The 11,366-nt window shown below is 47.7% G+C and overlaps 1 protein-coding gene across 10 annotated transcripts in view; it reads right to left on the bottom strand.

Annotated features, from left to right (window-relative positions):
* SMARCA2 (SWI/SNF related BAF chromatin remodeling complex subunit ATPase 2) overlaps nucleotides 1–10,232 on the bottom strand; it is a 180,115-nt gene extending 169,883 nt beyond the window's left edge. For 2 of the 10 annotated variants that reach the window (XM_086415363.1, XM_086415355.1), the window contains exon 1: nucleotides 10,175–10,232. The gene's annotated coding sequence lies outside the window, so the exon portion shown is untranslated. Of the gene's footprint in view, nucleotides 1–7,767; nucleotides 7,983–8,052; nucleotides 8,155–8,329; nucleotides 8,659–10,174 lie in introns of those variants that run through there. The other 8 variants (XM_086415365.1, XM_086415356.1, XM_086415362.1 and 5 more) reach the window with 6 other exon arrangements.
* Between the last annotated feature and the right edge of the window lie 1,134 nt (nucleotides 10,233–11,366).

The following is an 11,366-nucleotide window of genomic DNA, read 5'->3' on the forward strand; positions in this document are numbered from 1 at the left end:
CTCCCTCACCCGTCCTCCTGCCCCCTCTGCCCAGCAATCCAAAGCCTCTTCTTCTTTCTTCCAAGCACTGAAGAAGTGAGGTAGATGGGGTGGTGATGGTGGGGTTGGGGGCAGATGGATGGGGGAGAGGCTACAGCTCTGGTCACCTTGATGGGGCAGGAGCTCTTGGTCTCTCCACAAAGTTAACACTCAAAATCTATTTTTATCTGGTGTTGGAGGGGCAGGGGGTGAGTTTTACACAGTCACCAAAAAGAACGACCTGTTCCACAATTACGTGGCCAACATAATGAAGATGTGTGTGTGTGAGGAGGTAAAACAGACAGGGCCGAACACTGAACACTGGCATTGCCAGCCCCACCCCCGCCTCCATCCTCCCTGCAACGCTTCCCTCTACCTCACACCAGCACTCCCTGAGGGCCAGGCCGCTGTGTTCTTAGCCAAGAATTTTTCAGCAGTACACCCTGTCTTTTTTCGTCCTGACCCTGCCTTTACAACCGTGGAGTGTGTGCTTTTAAAAATAAAAGTCGTTGGTGCTTCCCACAACTCCAACCACCGCAGACATCTTCCCTCTGCCCGAACCTCCTTCCTCTCCCCTTTGCAGAAAGCCCGAAAGCCCCTGGGCACACCCATCTGCATATTAAAAGGAGTTCAACTTCATGGAATTTTAAGGGTCACCAGTCCAACCAAGACAACCAGAGACAAAACTTCTACCTTTGCGGTTTACTCCAGTCAGCTGAAAGACCCCTATGCCTGCAGTAATACTTAACAACACAGCCCTATGGGCTGAATCATTTTAGTGACTTGACTTGAGGATACATCTTGTTATGTCCCCGTTTAAAAGAGGAAAGCACAAAGGGACCACAGAGCTTGCCCAAAGTCACATCTGTGGGTGACTTTATCTCTTGACTCCGGGCCCATTACCAAGTCAGGGCAACATCAGGCAAGCCAGGCCGTCCACCAGCATGCAGAGCTGTCACTCAGGTTGGGCAAAATGCGCAGGGTGCAGAAACAAAGATGGAAACAATGGGAGGTGTCGCAACGGGATTAGGGTGTGGCTGTGATCGTATGTTAATGTACGAAGGGACAGAGAAGTGAAGAAAAGCCCCTGAGAGAATATGAGGCAGAGACAACGTTATGAACTTAAGAGGATGGTGATATTTAATCAAAGAACCAGAAGATCTGTTTTACTGATCTATTCTCAAATGTCCTGACTCTTTCCCTGGGCACAAGGCATGAAGGATGTAAAAGAATGACCAGAGGGCTTACCCCAAGGCTCAGCAATTCTGATGGGGAAACAAGACTTATCCATATATAGCATTGAGAAAAAAACAAACAAACAAATATGCAAGCTTCTGCAAGACCAGAAGGGGTTGAGCTGGAGTGTCCATTGCAGTCACGGGCAGAATAGAAGACTTACATCTCAGAGGGCAGAGGCAAGAGAAGGGAATTAAGGGAGGCTTCATGGATAAGGTGGTGTTTCAGTGAGGGCTTGAAGTAGATAATAAACATGAGTTTACGAGAAACTGTGGTCTTCTAGTCACAGAAAAAGTTTGGGGAAACAGAGCCACCTTGACTAGACAATGCTTCTTAAATAACTGTTCGCCAAACACAATAAGGAAGCGTGGGGGAACGTGGGCTCTCCAGCAGACCTTTATCACTGCTGTGTTTACAGAAAGACATAGGGGCAAGGGCCAAAGGTGGAATATTAGAAATAAAAGTTAGGCCCAGTTCACTACCTTAAAAATCACTCTTTTAAAAGTTTTTTGGCTGTTACGGAGAATGATAAGGCTCAGGAGAGAGTTAAGATAAGAGTTCTTTTTATGTCTGTTTGCTGATTCAGACCATCTCCCCCGACCCTGAAGGATTTCTTGTTTCCTCTGTAGCTTTCTCTACAAATGAATTGATAATCCCCCCACAAGAAGTAACAACTTCCCTGGAGCTGGAACACAAGGGCTGCTGTTCTTGATGGGTGAGCAGAGAGTCGGTAAAAATAGCGAGGAAGATAAAAGAAATAAACCAACCTGAAGTTTCGTTTTTAGAGGCCAAGGCTGTCTGGATAGGTGGTGAAATTTCCCCAAAGCCCTCGTGCTTCTTGGCCTGAGACGTGCAACTTTAAACAGTGCATGATATGATTTGTGCCACAGATAAAAACCACACTGGGCTTAGAGTGAGTATTCTACGTGGCTGGCCCGAAACTCTAAAGAAGCTCGGAAAACAGCTTTCTGCATTCAATGTCAGTTTACCATTCAAAGTTGAGGAGGTTTTAAAAAGTGGTTGGGTGAAAAGTGTGCTGCGTTTTCTGGGCTTCTGTGAACTCCTCATCGTTGAGTCAAGGGGACAAATTAGGATGTGAGCTGCCACCCTTACTTGGAATAAAAAGCCCTGGGACCATCCTTGCCCAGAGTCAGACCTGGCAAGGGCCCCGAGGCAGATCCGTGCAGGACAAGAGAGAACAACCAACTTCAAGGGCTAATTACAGCCCCATGAGCCCCAGGCGCTGCTTCAACAAGAGCTGGGCTCTTGACTCTACCACCCTGGACATACCATGAGCTGCCTTCTCAGAAGCATCTACCTGTGATGCAATTCGATGATCTCTTCGGTGAGGGCAGCCAATGTTTTCACAAAGGAAAGATTATTTTAAGCAGGGTGTTTACGAGGAAACTCAAAGTACTAAAAGCCCCTCAACAACAAAGCCCTCCGGTAGACAGCACCTGTCTAACCCCCTAACTTGTGTCCACAGGTAATCACAGATAACTATCACTTCTCAAATTTAGCTCAACCCAAACTGCTAGGCAGCTGGTCAGAAACCAAACAGACAAACCAATGAGCTAGTAGCAAAGCGTGACACTCCTGAAATCTAATTTGTGTATACACACACCCATCCTTCCTAGGTTCTGTTAGGCCTCTTTGCAAGGCAACCTAATCTGGGATGCCGATAAGAATCAATGATAGCCACTTCCTTCTCTGTTAGCTAAGATAATTTTATTTATACACTAAACACGTATATATTTTAAAAACTTCTTCTGGTTGACATGGTGTATGCTGACTGAGCAGTAAAACTTGACCATTATATGCTGAATGAAACGGTTATGTGATAGACTAGCTTTGATATGCCCGACTTTCATAGCAGCAACAAAAATTCAAGCACAAACCCTTCAAGTTCATTGCAGTTAAAATGAATAATGGTCATTTACAGTGTTAATAATTAATGCTATTAAAAAATAAATCACAGAGTAGTTTATTTGACCCCTGAATTTCAAATTCTCTTTTACAAAACTGGTGTAACAGCAGCCAGCTACAACCTCAATTTTGATATGAAGCAAATAAAATATTCCATATGAAGACACTTTGTGAGCTATCATAGAAAAATGTACATCATCACGCAGATCCTTCTAAAGGCTTCAATTTCCAACCTCGACTTGCATTCACAATCTGCTAGATAGCTCTACTTTTTGTTCATGAATTCCAATGCTCCAAACTTCTGAGAGAAGACTCCAACACATACTGGATAAAAAATTCATGCTTTCCCCTGGAAAGCAAGTCTTTCTACCTTTTCCAACTTTATCTTTTGAAAATTCTTCTAACTGGAACCTCTTGCTCTGGGCAAGTAGGTCAAAACTGGTACACTGGTCTTCTCACAGTTTTTTTTAGGCTCGGTGCCTGTGATCTCAGGACTTTCTTCCGATCTCAGATGATCAGCTCCCAGGGCCCTCACCCCTGGCCTGCTCTGGCCACAATCTTACCCCATCGCGAAGAATATCTGCCCTGTGGACTCAAGAGAGCTCACCCAGATCTCTCCCTGTATCACGCGATCAGTGTGGTTTACAATTCACTATGCATACGTGTTCAGGCACGTTCTTTAAAAGACATAAATTCTCAATTGCAGATCATTCATTTTTTATGGAATTATAGACTTCGCTTAATAGCATTTTAGTACATGTAGGAATACAGTGCAACAGAAAACTGCCAAACAACTGCAAATATTTGCAATGTTATTACTTGCCCAGCTTTCCTCATGGACATTCAAGTTTCAAGCTTAATGACTTAACTCCTGGTAGTATGATAAACACTGGACAATACAATCTCAAGTAGATAAAGAAATATACAGTTATCCTAAAGAAGAAAACACAATTCTAACATAAACTGATATAGAATTTCCCTTGGACTTCTGTTCACCTGTAAAATAACATACCCCAATGCTTTCTGGTCAGAGCTTTTTTTTTCTATTTTTAAGTAATTTTAATCCCCCAATTCTGAATTCAGTTTAAACAAAATGACAAAAGGAGAGGGGACTTATTAAATAGTTTTGAAACCTCAAATTTATTTCAACTTCTATCAACTTCATTAATTGATCTACAAAAGGGTCACCCCATATTTAAATTAGGTCAGTTTCTAAAACATTTTTAAAATATTAGTGCTTACAGAGAGGTAAATGATATATAGGTGGAAGACTGATGCTTACACACCTAACACTACATAGAATATTGTGTTATTTTTAAAGGTATAAAATTCTACAGGCATATTTCCTGATGATAACTGAATGTTCTGAAAGTCTCATATCTAATAAAACATCACAATTCACAGTAGGCTTCAGTTACATAATAATGTATAATGAAGTCCAGAAGGCCACCACTTATGTTAATATTTCAGTCAAAAATCCTGTATTTCATATCTAAAGCATCACTCTAAATGAATGAATTAATGACTTTTTCTCTCATAATTAAAATTAAATAATGTTCATAACCAACAGTCAAAAAATTCAGCTATGTAGCTCCTGAATTTCATCAGCTGTGCTATATGTTTTGCTAAATATAAGTATTCAAGTATCTTTGACTGTATCTTTAAAATTTCTAATATATCTAAACATTTTCAAAGAAAAGGGCTATATTAATATGAAGGGGAAAAGTAAAAATAAACAGTAATAAAGTTGTAAAATTTTCCAAACCCTGGTTGCAAGATCCCACTTAACTTGGTGATAAATATCTTTTAGGCAAATAAATATGCTATGCTTCATAATGGCTCTGGAAGAACTAAGTTTCAAGACTTCTATATTCACTGGTATAGTCCTGACTTCCTATGTAGAAAAAGTAAATACCCCAGGCCTTTCTAAATACTCTACCAAATAACTTAACCACCACCTGTATTTTCTATTTTCACTACTCATAGAATGATCCATGACTTTATTAACTGGCTAGAGATTAAAATTCCATAAACAAACACTTCCAAAGATGACAGAAAATTCAGCATCCTCTATTGTTCAAAACCACCTACAGAATATGTTTAAGAAAAAGGAGCAATCATTCTTTTATAGAAAAAAATGGACAGGAAAAAAATCAGAACCAGCTCCCGAAAGCTGGCTTTTCACATTAGGGAAATTTTTTCATCTGTTCACCAGAAATACTCAGAAGAGAAAAGTGACTCATTTATATAAAGTTTCTAAGGCCACTTGTGTTAAGCAACAAATTGTCCCTGACTTCTCTAAAATCATCCTGACCAGAAACAGTGAAAATCAAAACTTTTGGTGACTAAATCAGGTCTGACCAATCTCAGTATGCTAGTGTAGGGAAACACTCCTTAGCATATATTTGTGACAATTCATTTCTCATGGCACCATGTCAAGATGTCATAAACAGTGATTTATTATTTCTCTGGAGTATCAAAAAGCTGCTGACCTAGGAGAGTTTGACAAAGGCCTTGTTTACAAAGGAAGACTTCTAAAGGAAAAAAAAAACAAAACAAAACTCAACATGAAAACACTGGAGGATGGCACCACTTTTATAATATATGAAAGTCTTTCCTTTCATGGTCTTGTTTCAACACATAATAAGCCCTTAAAATGAAATGTCAAAATAGTACAGGAATATAAAGGGTACCACAATGATCTCTGAGAAAAGCATGAGATGTGCTTTTATGTTATCTTAAACTCCATCAAAGAAAAAAGTTTTAAATGATTATTTCTTTGCCAAAGTGTTCCTTTCTAGTTATAGCGCCAGAAATATTTTAAACAGAATCCAAACATTAACAGTATAACAGAGGCAAAGGCATTTTTGTTTTTTGGGGGGTTTTTTGGTCAGTTCCAAGCCTCAGGTGTTGGTCAAAGCACTTTTTAAGAAACTTGACGAGAAATGCTCAAAAACCACTTAAAAAAAACGAACAAAAGAAAAGATCTAAGGCTGCTTTGAACACACTCTGGTGGTGAATATTTTCTGTGAAACCCCACAGAGCAGCTAGTCCCTGAATTGGGATGTAACTGATGTCACTCAGGAGAAAAAAGCTTCATGGAAGGAGGCACCCTCTCACCTCTGCCAATTTTTTAAGGGTTCAGATACCCCAAACTCCTCTGATTTATTTTACAATGTTATTCACCTGACTTTTCTCTTTAATGCCCCTAACAAGGTAGAGGAGAGGCTGTATACAGGTTTGCTTTTCTACTTCAAGTCACATCCATAAATATCTTATGTACCTAATGGTATCTCCAAATCTCTTCCCACCAGCAAACATTCAAGTTGTTAGGGAGCTTTAATAATAAAAAAAAATGTCTAGAAGAATAAAAGGACAATTAGATTCCTAAAAGAGAAAAGTGTGTTTTATTTGCATAACAATTCACCAACTTGGATTCAAACCTGCCACACCTCTTAACAATTCACCAGGAAGCTAGAGGTAAGCTAGAAGCCTAGCACATCTATCATAGGCAAACAAGCCCGGAGCAGTGGTCTTGCAAATAAAATAATACTGAAACATTTGAATGTGCCAAGTATATACACACAACCAACGCTGGGCATGGCTTTTGTTTCAGTACAGTTCTCAGAGGTTTCTGAGTCTTACTTAACACGCTTAGACAGAATTTTTCTTCCATTCAGTAATGAAAACAACAATCTTTCTGTGCCTATAAGCAGTCTCTTCCAACAAGCATGGCACATCCAGGTGTAAATTAAAAAGTCCTTTGAAATGGAAGTTGAAATTTTAACTCTGCTACTGATGCTACAGAGACGTTAAAAATAACCACTCAGTGCAGTAGACAAACGTGTATCCTTGATGTCTTCCTTATGCTCTGACATCACACACAGTTAGGAACACAGTCTGCATAATAACCAGGAGATTAAGGATAGCACCTCTTAATAATATACTGACCCAGGTCGCTTTACTTTTTCAAATGCACCAAGCTCCATTAGGTTGAGAACGGAAAGAAGAAAAAGGAAGGCGGGGGGGGGGGGGGGGGTGGACCTTGCAAAACTCTCCCAAAAGTTATATAAACAAAGGAGGGGAGAAGCCCAGTATGGGCTTTGCACCCGTGTGCTACTAAAATTACATAACACCCGCTGCAGACATTAAAGAAGGAATGGATTCTGCACAACACCCCCATCCCCCTCGACTCCCATGCCTGCCTTCTGCTCTTCAAAAACCCAAACGCCTGGCAGGACCAAGCGGACGACTTTGAATATTTAATTTCTGGAGTAAATCCGGCGAAAGCTGGAGGCACGTTTAGGCCTGAAGTTTGAATGTGCAACAGCCCCAGGGCAGAGCGACTCCACTCTCCGGACCCGAAGGAGAAAGAACTGACAAGGGACAGCAGCCAGCAAGGCCTTCTTCCCCTCGCGGTGCCTCCTGCTGGAAAGTTTTCCACGCGATCGATCGGAGGGCCGGGAGCCGGCTTCTCCCGCCCGCCTGACTTTGCAAGAAAGCCTGACCGGGAGACCGGAGGGGGCCGGGAGGGAAAGAACTGGAAAGCTCCGCACCCGGCGGGCGGCGGCGGCTCAGGCTCCTTACCTGGGGGACACGGAACAAAAAGAGGCGCGGGGCTCGCCTAGCCTGCTGTGGCGGCCCTGCCGGCGGCCGGAGCGGGTCTCCCCGCCCAAGCCCTAGGCCGGCGCTGGAGCCAGCGGCCCGGCCCCCGCAGCCGCTGCCGCTTCCTCCCTCGCGCGCGTCATGTCACGGCGATCAAACATGTCTGTGTGCGCTTCGCTGCTGTGACTTCCTGATTCTCCGCTGCTCGCGCGCGCACACTCACAGCCACACGCACACGCCACCCCCACCACTCCTCCACCACCAAACCTCGCCTTGTCCTCCCGCGGCTCCCGGGCAGGGCACGAGCAGGAGCAGCTGCCCGCGCCGCTGCTCGCGACGCACCGGCCCCAGCGCGCACAACACACACTCACACTCACGCGCAGACACACTCGCTCCGGCCCCGAGGGCGCCGAGACGCGAGCTGCGGGAGCTCGCCGCCCCCTCCCACCCTCCCTCCTTCCTTAGTCTCCCTGCCAAACTTTTTTTTTCCTGCCTGATCCACGTCCAACTTCCCTCCACCCGCCACCCCCACCACCCCCCCTACCAGCAGTCCGGCCAGCCCCGGGCTCACCAGGATCGGCTGCAAACTGCAACCAGGATAAAAATAATAATGCAATCCAGGCGGTGGAGGCGGAGGCGAGTGCGCAGACACTGGCGGGAGGCAATTTCCCCGCGTGTGCCGGAAACCGGTCCAAGTGTCGGGACCCAGGAGCGGTTGTCCCCCTGGAGCCCGCACTGCTGCGCCCCGCCCCGCGCGGTGCAACTGCGCCCAGGCTGCGAGGCCTGGTGTAGGGCACCCAGGGCGCCCCACTTGGTGTGCGCCCGCAGACAGAGGGTGACTACGGGCTGGCGCGCCGGACTGGTTATTTGGGGAAGTGCATCGCGACACCTTTGCAGATGGCATGGCCGTGTTTTGCAACGCAACCGGGAGGAGGGAACACGGCGAGATGGAGGGGGAAGCAGAGGAGGGAGTAAGCCAGGTTGGGATGGGAATAAAGCAAACTCGAAAGCAGGGAACAAGAAGGAAGCGGTGCGTGTCATCTCTGGGGGCAGGCTCCCTCCCGGTCTCCCCGCCTCCTGCCCTCACCAGCCTCCCCATTCGCCCCCCACCCCCTACCCCGCGCCAGCCCTTCCCTTCTACAGCGAACGCCACAGCACAGTGTGTGCGCGGGTCCTGTTTGTGACAGTCAGGCAGAGAGGATTATCCGGATCATGGCCTCCCCGGCCCGCAGCCACCGTGACTCTCCCGGGCCCGGGTGCTCCCCTAGCATCCGGATGATCGCCGGCGACCCACGCCCGAGGTTCCGGCAGCCCAAGCTAGGGAAAGATGCAGAGCAAAAGAAAACAAACCCGAGAAGGCGGAGGGCAGGATAACAGCCCAATGAGCACCTCCGACCTCCTTCTTCAGGACCTCCTCCCTCCTTTCCTCCCTCCCAGCAGTGTGGCCGGGGCTGGACACCCCGAACTTCAGCACCCGAGCCCGCGCGGCCACCAGGTACCAGGGGCAGGGTCGTCCGCAGTGCCCCGGGTGCAGACCCCCGGCAGCCCCTTTGCCTAAAGGCCTGCCTACGGGTCAGCGTACCCATCCCTGCTCGCAAAGTGGAGGTGATGCCTCCGATCCCGCACGCAGCGGCCCCGCGGCGGTGGCTGCCACCGCCTCGGCGAGCCAGCTCCGGCTTCTCCCACCGCGACCAGCTCTTGTCTCCGCACCCGGAGCCCTTTAAACAAGTCCTGGGGAAGCTGGTGGCAGCCGCTTTCGTTGGCGCCCAGCCGTCAGCCCGGGCTCCTCGCCCTCTCCTCCCGCTCCCCTTCCAACTCTTCCAGGGAGGACTGCTCTAGTAGAACCGTAGCGTTTCCATACTCTTCCCGGTCCTCCTGCCACCTCCTCCCCCCAACCCGTTTTTAAGGGAATGAGGGGATTGCAACCTTGCCGAGTGCGTGTGTGTGTGTGTGTGTGTGTGTGTGTGTGTGTGTGTTGCAACCTTCGTTGGCAGCGCATCACTGATTGCCTACCTAGGGTCAAGGCTGTGGTTTGTTGGGATTTTCCTCCCCTTGCCTCCTCGAAGTAGTAATTATTACTATTATTATTAGAACAGCAAGCTTCGGATGAAACTTTCGCGTTTCTTCCACTGCCGCCCAGGAGCTGTCGTTAAGAGCATTCCACCTGAGGCCCGCGGGGTAGGAGGCGGGCTTTTTTTGTTGTTGTTGCTGCTGCGGTTGGCCCGCCTGTTTGTTTTGGTCTCCGTGCATGCACAATAAATAATAATTAGGTTAATAATGAATAATCCCCGGCGAAGACGGCGCGGTGCCGGAGGGGTTTGTGCGGCGGCTGCAGCCCGGAGGCCGGAGGGAGGGGAAAGAGGAGAAAGGAGTTGTAAGTTATATTTACCTTGCTCGCGAGGAGTGTGCTGGCTGAATCTCTTCCCTCTCTGAGTCACCCAGAGTACAGAAACAGAGGGAGAGAGGACTAGATTATGAATATGACTTCATTGATGACAGCCATCCCCTCCTCTTCCTAAACTCCGGCTCCGCCCCGCGTCCCACCCTCACCGCCTCCGCGGGCGCCGGAAGACGCGCCGCAGTTGGTCCAGCGAGCCGCTCCTCCCTGCCCGCCCGGGCGCGGGTTGGCGGGAAGCGCCTGTCACTCGCCCCGCTCGGCGACTCCCGGAGCTCTGGGAGGGAGGAGGGGGCGGTGTGCAAGAATGTGGATCGAGACAGCTCTACAGTATGCGTGGATCTGTGTGTGTCTGCAAGGCGCCGGCTCCCTGGCCGTGTTTGTGCCTGGAGCAGAAAAACTGCGCAGGACGCTGAAAGCCCCAAGCCCTGATGGAGGGAGTTGGGCGCCCGTTATCCTTCCCCGGCAGTCTTCCGGGGCCCCTGCCGGCCTCCTCACGGGAGGCTGGGAAGCGGAGGAGGCTAAGTGAAAGGGAGGGCAGCCGTAGTAATAGCGCGTAGTAGTTTAGGGGTATGGGAAGAAGGTGCTGGAATTTCACTGTGCCTCTGCCTGCCAGAGCGAGCCTGCGGAGGTAAAGGGAGGGGACGGGGGGAAGCCTCCAAGTGGCACCCAAGCTGTTTGTAGCACAGTGTTGACCATGAAAAAAAAAAGAAAAAACAGGCATCGACGTGCTGCCCGAAACTTTTTCTCCCCCACCCCGCCCCCCACCCAAGGCTGTAATTATAAATCTGTTTCTTTTCTCCCCCGTAAAAAGGAAGGAGGGCACAAAGAACATTCCTGCCAAATCTGTCTCTCTTCTAAAGGACTGCAAGCTTCCAAATGCCAATGAGGGAAAAACAGCTGAGAGGCTGAACGCTTTATAAATAAACAAACCCGCCCTAACCCCTGTGTTGACTCTATGGACCAGACACAGCACTTTAACCTTCCCTCACCTATCGTCTTCCCGTAAGATATATACCTAAAAAAAAAAAAGAGAGAGAAAACAACCTCGTGGGGGTGGGCGGGAGATAGGGGGTAGTTAAAGCATGGGATCTGCTTTTGATTTAAGATAGATAATAAATCTTCGTAGTCTTCGCCCCCAGCCCACATTTAAGACCAGTTACGGTTGCAGACAGCAAACTGCTGG

Source organism: Bos grunniens, chromosome 8 (genome assembly GCF_055505025.1).
Source record: "Bos grunniens cultivar Pamir isolate PY7600 chromosome 8, Bosgru_T2T1.0, whole genome shotgun sequence".
In the NCBI taxonomy this organism is placed as follows: Eukaryota; Metazoa; Chordata; class Mammalia; order Artiodactyla; family Bovidae; genus Bos; species Bos grunniens.